This window comes from Bos javanicus, chromosome 5 (assembly GCF_032452875.1).
Source record: "Bos javanicus breed banteng chromosome 5, ARS-OSU_banteng_1.0, whole genome shotgun sequence".
Classification (NCBI taxonomy): Eukaryota; Metazoa; Chordata; class Mammalia; order Artiodactyla; family Bovidae; genus Bos; species Bos javanicus.
The window spans coordinates 23,663,824-23,678,852 of record NC_083872.1 but is presented as its reverse complement, the minus strand read 5'-3'; the positions used below and the strand labels follow the sequence as shown (position 1 = coordinate 23,678,852).

The 15,029-nt window shown below is 38.1% G+C and overlaps 1 long non-coding RNA gene across 2 annotated transcripts in view; it reads left to right on the top strand.

Moving 5' to 3' along the window:
* The first annotated feature begins 3,077 nt into the window (after positions 1-3,077).
* LOC133247229 (uncharacterized) overlaps positions 3,078-15,029 on the top strand; it is a 306,141-nt gene continuing 294,189 nt past the window's right edge. For both annotated transcript variants that reach the window (XR_009736330.1, XR_009736329.1), the window contains exon 1: positions 3,078-3,833. This is a non-coding gene — a long non-coding RNA (uncharacterized LOC133247229). The remainder of the gene's footprint in view (positions 3,834-15,029) is intronic.

Here is a 15,029-nt window from a genome sequence, read left to right as displayed (position 1 = left end):
ATCATACCTTTTGATGAGTCTTTAGCCATATGTACTTACCCTGTTCCTCTTCCTCCCTCTCCAGCTATATTCCGAGGTTGGAACATTTCCACCAATCCAGAAAGTTTCCTTACCTCTTTGCAAATAAGTCTGCTTTCTTCACCTGCTCTCCACTTTCCTAGACAAACACTCTTATGATATCTATTGCTACAGACTGGTTTTGCCTGTTCTTGAAATTCATATAAATGGAAGCATACAGTTACACTGAGTTTTGTAATTTTTTAAAAATAGTAACATAGGTGAGTCATTTCTATTTCAATAATATTTATCCACAATATCACTTTTAATAGAAAAATAATGTTGATTTTTTATGAATGCACTGCACTATATTTATTTATTTAAGCAGTTCCTACTGATGAGTATTTTGATTTTTTAAATTCTCTTCCTTCCTTTCTTCCTCCCTCTCTGCCTCCCCTCCTTCCTTCTTTCTTGCTATAATGGACACCCCAGATATTACTCTCACTATAAGCAAGACTTTGCACACAAGGCAACATGAGATCACATTCCTAGAAGTGGAATTGTGTAAAGTACATATTTTTGAAAAAACACACTGTAAGGAATATTGCCAAATGGAGTCCAGAAAGACTGCCTTAGTTTATTTCCTAGTATTATTAAAACACATAAACTTGTTTTCTCACACCCTGACCAACATAAAGAATTTGCGGGGGGAGTCTTACCATTGTCAATTTCACAGCATAAACATGGTATCTCATTTTAGTCTTTTATTATTATTAATGAGGTTGAAAACTTCTGAGAATTTAATTTTGTCATTTTATAGTGATAGTAAATTTTTTCTTAAAAAATACATTTTCCAAATAACTAGTAAACTGGTTATGGGAAAAAATGATCCTATTAAAGATGGAGGGATTAAAAAACAAATCAATAATAATTTTAAAAAGCCACTAAGTGAAAGGGAACTAAAAAGCCTCTTGATGAAAGTGAAAGAGGAGAGTAAAAAAGTTGGCTTAAAGCTCAACATTCAGAAAACCAAGATCATGGCATCTGGTCCCATCACTTCATGAGAAATAGATGGGGAAACAGTGAAAACAGTGTCAGACTTTATTTTTTGGGGCTCCAAAATCACTGCAGATGGTGATTGCAGTCATGAAATTAAAGGATGCTTACTCCTTGGAAGAAAAGTTATGACCAACCTAGATAGCATATTCAAAAGCAGAGACATTACTTTGCCAACAAAGGTCCTTCTAGTCAAGACTATGGTTTTTTCCAGTGGTCATGTATGGATGTGAGAGTTGGACTGGGAAGAAAGCTGAGCGCCGAAGAATTGATGCTTTTGAACTGTGGTGTTGGAGAAGACTCTTGAGAGTCCCTTGGACTGCAAGGAGATCCAACTAGTCCATTCTAAAGGAGATCAGCCCTGAGTGTTCTTTGGAAGGACTGATGCTAAAGCTGAAACTCCAGTACTTGGGCCACCTCATGCGAAGAATTGACTCATTGGAAAAGACTCTGATGCTGGGAGAGATGGGGAGCAGGAGGAGAAGGGGACAACAGAGGATGAGATGGCTGGATGGCATCACTGACTCGATGGACATGAGTCTGAGTGAACTCCAGGAGGTGGTGATGGACAGGGAGACCTGGCGTGCTGCGATTCATGGGGTCACAGAGTCGGACATGACTGAGCGACTGAACTGAACTGAACTGAAGGATAATTTAAACCAGGACATACCTTTGATAATTCCAGAATGATTAAGAGAGAGCCAAATAGCCTTTGTCCAGGTTGTCATACTGTTCAGCAACAAAGTTAGTTAATGAGGTTTGAAAACTTTTCAACCTTTTGTGTCAAATCCTAGAGTAAGCAGATACTATCCTGTTAGTGCATTGTCATTTTATTTCAAACTGTAATTATCATCATTATCAACAAATATAAACAAAGAGTTTCACTTTGTCTAGCACTAATGGGAACCACTGGTGGTTTTGTTATTGTTCAATGAAACTTGAGATAGCTCAGATCCTTGTTTGTAGATTTGAGGGTTGATTAAATTTACCTAAAAGGTCACTTTGAGACCTAAAGTTCTTAATATATATATAGAAATTTATCACATTCATAGTAATGTTAGTAATATTTATGTGATAATAAAGATTAGTTAATAGCACTTTGTTAAGTTCTTGTTTTTTGGAATGTCCACAGAGCCATTTAGAAATCCAGTTAGCGTATACTCAGTAAGAAAGAGTGAAGTTTCTGGAGTTGTAGGCAGTTCTGGGTCTGAAACCCAGCTCCATCACTTACTATCTGTGTGACCTTCAGCTAGTTCCTTATCCTCTCAGTTTCTACATTTGCTCATTTTTAAAGTGGGGTGTAATACTGTCTATTTCACGGGTTGTTGTGAAAGGTAAATACTAAGCACTTAAATCATTTCCTGACACATAGGAAATACACAGGATATGGTAATTTCTATTATTTTCTATCATCATCACCACAATCAACACAATCAGGAATGTATAGAATCAAACCGAATAAACATCACTTTATCATTCATCATTCTATTCTAATTTATATCTGATACTTTTAGATTGGTTATTCATATTATCAAATATAAAATAAGTCTGATTCCCTCACTCTATCTGGAAGGTTATATTAATAGAAATCTTTCTCTACTCCTTTGCAGGTTCTTCTTTCTAACTAACCCACCCTCTTGAATTGGTGGTATCTAAGAACAACAGACTGGTTCCAAATAGGTAAAGGAGTATGTCAAGGCTGTATATTGTTACCCTGCTTACTTAACTTATGTGCAGAGTACATCATGAGAAATGCTGGGCTGGAGGAAGCAAAAGCTGGAATCAAGATTGCTGGGAGAAATATCAGTAACCTCAGATATGCAGATGACACCACCCTTATGGCAGAAAGTGAAGAGGAACTAAAGAGCCTCTTGATGAAAGTGAAAGAGGAGAGTGAAAAAGTTGGCTTAAAGCTTAACATTCAGAAAACTAAGATCATGGCATCCAGTCCCATCACTTCATGGCAAATAGATGGGGAAACAGTAAAAACAGTGGCTGACTTTATTTTTGGGGGCTCCATGGCGACTGCAGCCATGAAATTAAAAGACGCTTATTCCTTGGAAGGAAAGTTATGACCAACCCAGACAGCATATTAAAAAGCAGAGACATTACTTTGCCAACAAAGGTCCGTCTAGTCAAGGCTATGGTTTTTCCAGTGGTCATGTATGGATGTGAGAGTTGGACTGGGAAGAAAGCTGAACTCTGAAGAATTGATGCTTTTGAACTGTGATGTTGGAGAAGACTCTTGAGAGTCCCTTGGACTGCAAGGAGATCCAACCAGTCCATCCTAAGGGAGATCAGTCCTGGGTGTTCATTGGAAGGACTGATGGAAGCTGAAACTCCAATACTTTGGCCACCTCATGCTAAGAGTTGATTCATTGGAAAAGACTCTGATGCTGGGAGGGATTGGGGGCAGGAGGAGAAGGGGACGACAGAGGATGAGATGGCTGGATGGGATCACTGACTCAATGGGCATGAGTTTGGGTAAACTCCGGGATGGACAAGGTGATGATGTATTGGTGATGGACAAGGAGGCTTGGTGTGCTGCGGTTCACGGGGTCACAAAGAGTCAGACACGACTGTGCATCTAAACTAAACTAACAGTCCAAGATTCAACATTAGCAAAAGGATTGGATTCCAGGTTTGTGGCCTCCAGAGCCCATTGCTCTTTGCACCACACTGCATGATCTCCAGGAGGAGGACTGGCAGGTAGTGACATCTGTTATCTGACTGCCCCATTGTGTCAGGTGTATATGGGTGGAACTCCAGAACTTTTGCAGGTACGTAGTACTGTATTGAGGTGTGGGAGAAGGTGGGTGCTAGAGTCTGCTTTCCATGTGGCAGAAGAGTTTCAAATGTCACCACTAGCTTGTCATTGATATTTAAGTTCTTTTTGACTCAAAGGAATGTTTCCTATTAAAATGTGAAATTTTGGGTGGGGGGGCATCTATGGTAAGTGTTTTGATAACCTTACCAGTTCAAGCTCAAATGACATAAGTTAGACAGTGAATATATACACATATATATATTCTTGAAAGTGAAAGTCGCTCAGTTGTGTCTGACTCTTTGGTACCCCATGGAAAGTCCATGGAATTCTCCAGGGCAGAATACTGGAGTGGGTATTCCCTTCTCCAGCGGGTCTTCCCAATCCAGGGATTGAACCCTGATATATATTTAATTTATATGTATAATATAAATATATATAAATACTTTTATGAATATATACTTATATATTATCTATACTTATATAAATATATAGTTACTTATATAATGCATAGTTACTTATATAAATATATCATTACAGTTGCATGTACTCTATTCACATAGAATATAGAGTTACATATATAGTTATATATATTTATATGGAGAGTTATGTAGAGTTTCTATCTAAATGTGTTAAATTCGTTTTTTTTCATCTTCTGGAGCAAAATTTTAATTGTTCTTGAGTCATCTCTTAAATATTGCCATTTAAGTGAATCTAAAGAAGAATTTTAGCATTTTAATTTTCTAGAAGATTAATCTTATAGATGTATGCTTTGATATTTTTATCAGTGTTGCATTTGTACATAAGAGTAGCTTCTTTTTTCTTATTCTAAAGCAATACATTAAGTTAAAGCAATAAGATTCCTACTTTTCCTTTTTGCTGTTTTAGATCCTTCACAGTGGGCTCGATGAAATATTTCTAGAAAGATGTAAATACCTTACTGAGTCTTTCTTAGTAAAATGTCAAAGTTTTAAAAAGTTTTTTTTTTTTTTTTTTGACAGAAATGTCAAGATTAGAGCAAGATTATTATTGTTTGCATTTACGGGGAGAAATAATTTGTTGTTATAAAGGAGTTAATGACTGGGTTTAGTGCTTTCAGGCTCCAAAGAAGGTATTTTTAAAATCAAAGGTAGCCTGACAGGAGAAAAATGCACACCATTAGATGCAATTGCTATGTAAATGGTCTTTTTGTTTTAGAGTGCAGTTTATAGTAATTGAAAAAAATCCCATATGCCATTTTCATTGGTTACTCCATTTGTTTTCTTTCTGTGTAATTGAATTTCACACAAAAGAGAGAATGAAAACTTTTGAATACTGAAATACTGAAGCAATATTTTCAGGTGCATCATTGTATTTTCTATAGATTCTTTAATTTTAGAGCTTAGCTCTTGGTAAGTATTCTCCAGGGTGTATATTTATGTTTGTGTGTGTTTGTGTTTTATGAGACTCGAAGAAGGAGAATGACATCTCTTTTGAGACCAACCTCTGATTCCATTGAATGTTACATTTCTTAAAACATCAAAAAATTGTCTTTCAGTCACGTTTTGGGTTTATTTCTGACCATTTGCCAAAGCAGGCCTTATTGCAATTAGGAGACAATTCTATTTCACATTTTGTAGGGCTGTGTATCCCAAACTATAGAAACACAGTTATATAGGACTCTGCCAGACAAACATCATCAAAAAACAATATTTGAGATGCAATTCTATATCACGGCACATCTTCCCATGTTTCTTTGTCAGTATTTGGGTATTTATACCTGGATAAAATGAATTTGCGGAAAAGTCAGTATGTCCTCATTTTGAAGCAGCAAATCTTTGCTACTGTTTCATTTTATGAATGATGTGGGGCATTGGCATGTGCGAATCAATGGGAAAGTATAAGACTTAGAACAACATTCAAAAAACTTAGAGAAATGACAATGAAAATGCCTTGCATGGAGTTCAGCTATAAACCTATAGATGTGAGGAACAGAATGGTTTGCCTTCAAGCTTCATTGGTTGTTTTGCTTTTTGTAATTCAGGTCTGCTATCTAGAGTTACGGCAGGCAAAAGAAATACTTACACGGAATGTTCTGAATATAGATCTCTGAAACTCATTATACTAAGCTTTTACGTACTGGAAGATGGTTCTATGAGACTCAATCATGTGAGCCATTGGGAAGAAGGAACTAGTGCGGTTTTCTGGGTGAGGATCATGTTGATGGGTGAGAGGAAAAGAAACCAATATTCCTTAGGAAGAAATGGAGTAAGCAAGGTATAAATGACAGAGAGGAGTGCTTGTTCATTTATATCAATATTTTCCCTCGTTTGACAACCATCCACTTCAGCTATGTGTGAGGCCCTTTACTGGATTGTGGTCAATCTGAAAAAATGCCAGTGGGACTGATAGGCTTTGGTATATTATTACCATTATACATTCTATTTCTTTCTTTTTTAAAAACTGAGATATAATTGACATATAACACTGTGTTAGTTGTAGGTGTACAACATAATGATTTGATATATGTATATAGCAAAATGATTACCACAATAACAGTTATAATTTTTATCTTGTAAGGAGAACTTTTAAGATCCACTCTCTTAGTAACGTTCAAATGTGCAAAACAGTGTTGTTAACTATAGTCACCATGCTGTACATTATATCCCAATGTAATGTATATATTTATCTCATGACTGAAATTTTACACCCTTTGACCACCTTCACCTCTCCCACCCCATGGCCCGATACTGACAACCACCATCTGCCTTTCCATGTCATTTTAACATGAATGTATTTTGCCCAAAATTTAGTTTGACTTGAGTGCAATTAAGAATCATCATTATTGGGGCTTCCCTGGCAGTCCAGTGGTTAAGACTCTGTATTGCCAGTGCAGGGGATGTGAGTTTGATCCCTGGTTGGTGAATAAGATCCTGCATGCTGTGTGGTATGACTTGAATAAATAAATGAGACTGTCGATACAATACAAGAAAAGAATATTTATTTTATTCACTTGGACAAATACGTGCAATCTCATCTATGAGATTGGTCTGTGAAACTTTGGTCTATGATAAAGGAACAATATGTTTATAGTGTTCTTATTCATAATTATGCATAATGATTGTAAAATGCAGGTCTAATTTCTGGCTCATATAAAGGGTAGAGTAGGCAATATATATCATAGCTCAAAATTGTAGATTCTTATAAGAAAACTGGTCTTAAGAGAGGATACTCCTTTTGTTTTTAGTTGATCTTTCAAAAGAGATAATGAGTAGATGGGGATTCAATATGCCCCAATCTGAACTTTAAGAATCATACTTTTTAAAAAAGCCTCACGGGAACTTTCCTGGCAGTCCAGTAGTTACGACTCCATGTTTCCTGTGCAAGGGGCACAGGTTCAGTCTCTGATGAGGGAACTAAGATCCCACAAGCCACACCATGGGGCCAAAAAAGAGCCTCATCCCTGTTTATTGAGATCATTTTGCTATTGAAAATTGTATACAACAGTCTTCTTGGTATAACCACCTACACTGTACATTTACATTCCATGTTAACTTGGAATGCTTTGGATTAGTTTCCACACTGCATTTGTGTGAACATTTTATTTCTAGAATCCATTGACTCATTAGGATCTGCATAAAATACAAGTGTAGTGGCAAAACAGACCCTTTCAAAAAGGAATAGTCCAGGAGCCTGGCAAATAATTTCTGAGTGTTGCAGCATTTAGAAAAGTCCTTGAGTCTAAACAAGATACAGCCTTCAAACATGTACTTTTGTAACAAGCAGAATGGTTGTTGTTGGGTGATAGTTTCCCATGGGTCGCTCACATTTCTCCATGTTGTGTGAGCAGAGGCATTGATTGTACTGGTTCCAGCCCCTCTTTTCAAAGATACTTGTATAGTAAATGGCCTTGAAAAATAGAAGTACTACTTCCTGCAGCAATGGAACATGTTTATTTGCTGCCAATTATGAAAGATTCTAGAAGCTCCAATGGCTCAAGAGGTAAAGAATCTTCCTGTAATGCAGGGGATACAGGAGACACGAGTTCACTTCCTGTGTCGGGAAGATCCCCCGGAGAAGGAAATGGCAACCCACTCGAGTATTCTTGCCTGGGAAATCCCATGGACAGAGGAGCCTGGCAGGCTACAGTCCATGGGGTCGAGAAAGAGTCTGACACGACAGAGCACACACATGTAATGAAAGGTATGAAAGAGTCAGGGCTCCTCTCCTGTCATGCAAACCAGTGCTTGTGCAGATGGTATCTGGCCCCCTTCCTGTCATCCTGTGGAACTCTGGGACTCTGGGAACCAGTGCAAGAATGTGCTGATACTTTGGTTAGCGGTGTTGGTCTGAGTGGTAAATTCTTTTGTGTCTTACTCAGGAGTATCATGGTTTGTACCATCATTCATGAATCCATGGCAGGCTTACAGGTTAATTTGCAGGGCATAATCTCAGAACCTCCACAGTCCTTGGCTGTCAGTACCATAATTCATAAATAAATTTCTTCTTCATGTGTGCCTGTCATTCTGATGACCTTACTATTTTTTTAATTAAAATTAAAAATTTCTTTTCCATTATGGTTTATTATAGCATATTGGATATATCCTGTGCTATATGGTAGGACCTTGTTGTTTATCCATTCTACATATAATAGTTTGCATCTGATAGTCCCAAACTACCAATCCACCCTTCCCCTACTCTCCCTCCCGCTTGGAAATCACAAGTCTCTATGTCTGTGAGTCTGTTTCTGCTTCATAGATATGTTCATTTGTGTCATATTTTAGATTCCACACATAAGTGATATATGGTATTTGTCTTTCTCTTTCTAACTTACTTCACTTAGTGTGGTAATCTCTATGTCCATCCATGTTGCTGTAAATGGCATCATTTCATTCTTTTTTATGGCTGAGTAGTATTCCATTATATATATATATCACATCTTCTTTATCCTCTCACCTTTTAATAAACATTAGGTTGCTTCCATGTCTTGGTTATTGTAAATAGTGCTGCTGTGAACATTGAAGTGCATGTATCTTTTTGAATTATAGTTTTGTCTGGATATATGCCCAGGAGAGGAATTGTTGGAGCATATGGCAACTCTATTTTTAGATTTTTGAGGAATCTTCATACTGTTTTTTATAGTGCCTACATTTTTATAGCGCCTACATTCCCAACAATGTAGGACAGTTCCCTTTTCTCCACACCCTCTCCAGGATTTGTTATTTGTAGATTTTTTAATGATGGCCATTCTGACGGGTGTGAGGTGGTACCTCATTGTAGTTTTGATTTGCATTTCTCTAATAATTAGCGATGTTGAGCATCTTTTCATATGCCTATTGGCCGTCTATGTCTTCTTTGGAGAAATGTATTTCTAGGTCTTCTGTCCATTTTTTGATTGGGTCTATGGCCTTACTTGGAGAAGGAAATGGCAACCCACTCCAGTGTTCTTGCCTGGAGAATCCCAGGGATGGGGGAGCCTGGTGGGCTGCCGTCTATGGGATTGCACAGAGTCGGACACGACTGAAGTGACTTAGCAGCAACAATGGCCTTGCTAGCTGTATAATTAATAAAAGAAATGAAATAATTGCCAATCTCCTAAAATAATACTTAAGAATCTTAGCATCTTCTTCCTTTCCTACACTATCCCCCATCTAAATTGTTAACTAGGAGCCAACTTTGAATTTAAGGAAAGAAAAATTGATTGAATCATTTGCCCCTATGAATTCCTTGTTTGTTCAGACATCACTCATTTTAAAAAGAGAGAACTGAGAATGCCAATGCTGGTATCTGCCAAGGGTAACAAAGTAGGGAGCCTGGCCTGTGATGGAAGATTTACTGAGTTCAGGTCGTTTCCAGGATGCTCATTTATGACTGGTGCATGCTTTCTCTTCTTGTGAGATGAGGAAGTATTATTGTCTTTCCCCTTAAGATTTAAAAACAATAAGATAGGATCTAGAAAGGTAGTGTGGCACAACGGTTAAGAGTAAGACCATGGAGTTAGCTGTCGCGGTTTGTGATCTGGTTCCATCTGTGTAAACTTTGAGCCAAGTTTCTAATGTCTTCCAAGTTTCAGTTCCGCCCCCTTTAAAATAGAAATGAGAACAATATTGCCGTGTCACAGAGAATAGCCGTGATGATGAAAGGAGAGGAGGCCAGGAGCACTGCAGGACACCTAGTGTGTGCTCATCAAATGCTGGTTGTTACCATTAGCTTTTTGGTAAATATGTACCTGACAATTAGTGAGTGACTTGGAAAGCTGATTGACAAATCACGCAATAGCATCCTTCATCCAAGACAAATTGTTTTCAAGATGGAGACAATTATGGATGGAGAGATCGGTGGTTAATGTCTTTGCTGCCATTAGTTCATGTGGTTTCCCTAAGAATTCTGTGTTCCTTTCTAGGTCTTGCTTGGAGTTAATTCAAGGTCTGGATCTTTCACAAATGATTTGGCTCTTAGGTGCTCAGAAATTTCATTTCTACTTCAAGAACTTTATAGGAATTCCTCTCAGAATAGAAGTAGCAGTGTCAGGCTTCATGGCCAAAGAATGGGTTTAAGCTTCACTTTTATTTTCTCTTACAACCATATAAAAATAATGTTTTTTCCTCTATTATTTGTATCTTGCAAAGTCAGAAAGCTGACCTTATGATTCTACTATCTTCTATTTGCATAGTTCACAAAAGCTACTGTTTAAACCTATAATTCTTTTTTTTTTAAGTTTAAAACCTTTACCTATGAATTAGTAAAAAAATAGAAATGTAGGGGTTTTGGAAAATATTGCTGTCCAGTGGTTCTCAAACACAGTGAACAAATAACGTATTCACTGCTCCATGAAGAAATGAGAAAAACAAGTATAAATAAAAATTTCATCTTAAAGTTAAATGTAAGAATAAAAGTCATTTATTCTGACATTGTGTTCTTCCTAAATTTTAGTGTTATTAAAATATAATATTTTCTATGAAGTGCTGTTTATGTACTGGGTTTTAAAAAATATTTTAATTTGGGAAAAGTGAAAAAAAGGCAAATTCATATTCCCTTAATTCTTTTTTAAAAATTGGTTTTGAAGTAGAAAAATATAAGATCCAAGGGTAATTATAATAGCAATCACTTATGCAAGGCTTCTTACTAGGCCTGGTTCTAAGCGATTTACAGACATTGATTTATTTAATTCTTGAAATTAAAAGATGCTTGCTATTTGGAAGGAAAGCTATGACAAACCAAGATAGTGAATACTTTGCTGTCAAAGGGGTCCATATCATCAAAGCTATGGTTTTTCTAGTAGTCATGTTTGGCTGTGAGAGTTGGACCATAAAGAAGGCTGAGTGCCAAAGAATTGATGCTTTTGAACTATGGTGCTGGAGAAGACTCTTGAGAGCCCCTTGGACAGCAAGGAGATCAAACCAGGCATTCCTAAAGGAAATCAACCCTGATTATTCATTGGAAGGACTGACTCTGAAGCTGAAGCTTCAGTACTTTGGCCACCTGATTCAAAGAGCTTACTCATTGGAAAAGATCCTGATGCTGGGAAAGAGTGAAGCAAAAGGAGAAGGGGGCAGCAGAGGATGAGGTGGTTAGATAGTGTGGTTGACTCAATGGATATGAATTTGAGCAAACTCCAGGAGATAGTGGAGGACAGAGGAGCCTGGCATGCTGCAGTCGATGGAGCTGCAAAGAGTCGGACATGACTTAGCAACTGAACAACAATAAAGGAACTCTATGAGTTGAATACTGATATTATAACCAAGTTTCTCAGATGGACTTCCTAGGTGGCGCAGTGATAAAGAATCTGCGTGCCAGTGCAGGAGACGTAAGAGATTCAATCCTTGGGTGGGGGAGTTCCCCTGGAAGAGGAAATGGCAACCTGCTCCACTATTCTTGCCTGGAAAATTCCATGGATAGGGGAGTCTGGTGGGCTATAGTCCATGGGGTCACAAAGAGTTGGACACAACTGAGCATGTGCGTGCACACACACAACCAATTTATAGATCAAGAAACAGAAACAGTAGAATTGAGTAATTTGACTCAGGTGACACAGCTCAAACAGTAAAGACAGGGCTCAAACCCATGATTCTGGATCTAATATCTTCCTTAGAAGAATCCTAGAAACTTTCATTGAGCTAGAAATCTGAACATTGTGTATTTGAATATTTAGAGGACATTTTGGCAATATCTATCTATCAAAAGCTTCAAAACAGTGTCTGTGCTTTGACCCAGATTTCTAGGAATTTATTCTAAAGAAACAAAGAATTATGCCAAAACGTATGTAATGTAAAAGGGCATTGATTATAACACTGTATACATTGGAGAAAAATAGAAACTAATTAAATGCCCCCATAGAGGGAATTATTTAAATAAGTGAACAGCCATGCAAAGGATAGTAATACATAATTTTAATTGTTTAAACTGTGTTGCACAAAACCTTGGGGTTTATCATCTGACATGAATTAGGGCTTTGCAAATATTTTGTCTGAACTTTATAGATGCTGATGAAGATTGATACATCACTGTCTCCAGTCACCCCTGATTGAAACTTTTTGTCTTTAAAAAACATAATCTCATGGGTTTATTTTAGGATGAATAAATGTTCTACATTAGACTAGCAACTCATCTTTATGGGCTGACAGATACCTTTTTTATTTGTTTGTTTGTTTTACGAGGATGCTTTGTAGACTAAGTCTATTTTCAACACCAGCTCTCTAGATATGGTGTTATGAGTGTTCCCATTAGGGTTTTCTTGCTGGCCAGCCTTGTCAGCCTATCTCCAGTGTGTTCCTTCTACTGAACCCAACCAGATTCACTTCACTAAACTAGCCAGTGATCTGCAGAGTTCCTGAGAGGGAGATTCTTACCATTATATTTTATTCTGCTTTATGTATTAACAGTCATATAAAAAGCTTCTTGGATCTAATCAATAGTATTTTTCCTTGAGACTTCTGAAAGTGGTTAGTGGATCACTGACTAGTGTGGACAACATGAATAGCTTTTTGCAATTAAAAAATCTTGAAAATGTTACTGCATCACAGTGTAAGGGAAGAGGCAGGGGTGTTAACAGACAGTTGTGAATTTGCTTTAGCTGTTCACTAGCTATGGAACACGGCAGGTTATTTTATCTAAAAATGGAAATTATTATCTTTCAGGTTGTTATGAGGATTACAGAAGGTACATTTAAGCACTCAACAAATGTTGACATAGAAAGAGGACAGCTAATTTAGATAGGGGAGTTGAGTAAGTTGCCATCAATATGATTGTTTATAACCATCACCCTAAATACCAGAGATAATTTTAGACATTTCAAGTAATAGAGAGGGTTGTATTAAACTCTTAGCTTTTAAAATGTTTTCTATTGTTTTACACTCAATCTCTAATTTATATCTATTTAGAATTTTACAACTTATATTAAAGACTGTATTATACTCACCCTTTGCTGTGTAAATCTTGAAAAGTTCTCTAGCCAAAGGCAATAAATTTCACTCTGGCAACATCAAAGGCTATTCAAATAATGTGAATATAAAGTATTGCACAACTTTTAAAGTTTATGGTTCATTTGTACAAAGACTCACTTCATATCTACTTGGCCTTTTGGCTAAGATCATGTGTAGTACAAAGATTCATTGCTGTAGGAGGAGTATCTCAATTATTTTCTGGTAGTGTCAGTAATTTCATGGAGTTCTATTTCTATTCTCTCTCTCTTTCCCTCCCTGCCCCCCCTCAGTTTTCCTTGGCTCTCCTTATTTGAGTTGGGTGACCTTCCTATAGGCTTCCACAGTTTTTGAATCCCAAAGGTAATCCGGGGTGCACTGTTCTGTCACTTTATATGGGTTTCCTCCAAGAGATTGTAAATTTGCAATGGGCAAGAACTCTGAGTGCTCCAGGCCAACCCTCACCCACTGGCTCCTGCCACCTACAGCTGTGCCACTACTATTTGCCTGGGGTCCTGCACTGATCCACCTTGCCTTCCTCTCCATTTATGTCAGCCCCGATTTCCCAAGTCATCTCTCATCCTTCGGACTCTGATCTCCACATGGCCTCATTATCCCTTTTCTGACTCTATATCTCACTCCTCCTCAACTTTTGAAACCCTTCCATGGTAGCCTCACAACATCCCCTCTATACCTCACTTCTCTGAATATTCTCTTCACCTTCTTGCTACACTGGAGATCTGGTTCTCCCCAGGACACTGGTTCTTTTGCAGGTGTTGGCCGTTTTCTCTCCAACACTCCTTGTGTAACTAAAAGTGGGGTCTGGCTACTCACCACTCAAAAACTAATAAAGAGGCAAGGTTGGTGGAAAGGAAAGCTTGCTTTACTGTGGATGCTGGCAACTGGGTAGAGGAGGGCAGGCCCTGTCCAAAGGTTGACTCTCCCCACTGACAATCAGTGGTCAAGAGGGAAGGGGCTACATGCAGAAACAGCACAGTCAGCTCTGACAGTCATCTTGAAACTGGTCATTGGTGGTCTGACCAGTGACACCTTGATTGTTTTATGTGCAGTTAATCTTCAGTTCCAAGGCCAGTTTGTTTCCATTTATTTGAGGCCAGTTCTCGGAATTGTGGCAGTTTATGTCATGGCTACAGTCTGATCTTCTTCCCTGGTAGCTCAGCTGGTGAAGAATCCACCTGCAATGCAGGAGACCCCGGTTTAATTCCTAGATCAGGAGGATCCCCTGGAGAAGGGGTAGGCTACCCACTCCAGTATTCTTGGGCTTCCCTGGTAACTTAGTCAGTAAAGAATCTGCCTGCAATGCAGGAGACATGGGTTTGATCCCAGAGTTGGGAAGATTCCCTGGAGGAGGCAAGGCAATCCACTCCAGTTTTCTTGCCTGGAGACTCTCCATTGACAGAGGAGCCTGGCTGGCTGCAGTCCATGGGGCTTCAAAGAGCCAGACATGTTTGAATGACTAAGTACAACAGTCTGGTCATTGTGTAGTTAACTTCTTCTGCCTGGTTGGAGTTTCAGTATCTATAAGACAGCTCACAGGATATGGCTCAGAATATTATCTATAGCCCTTGAGAAGGAACTAAAGGTTCCTTTAGAGAAGGACTTTGCTTACTGACTAAACTATTATTATTTAGTCTTATTGGACTATTTTTCTTTGCTTCTGCATTTTCTCATTTCTCTGATTAAATTTATTCTTTGACTGAAGTTTTTCCACAGACAAAAGGCAGGTGGAAGACCTTGATAGGGAGGGACCACAGGGTCCTGCGCCTTTTCACTTGAGCCTACAAGCAGGGTAC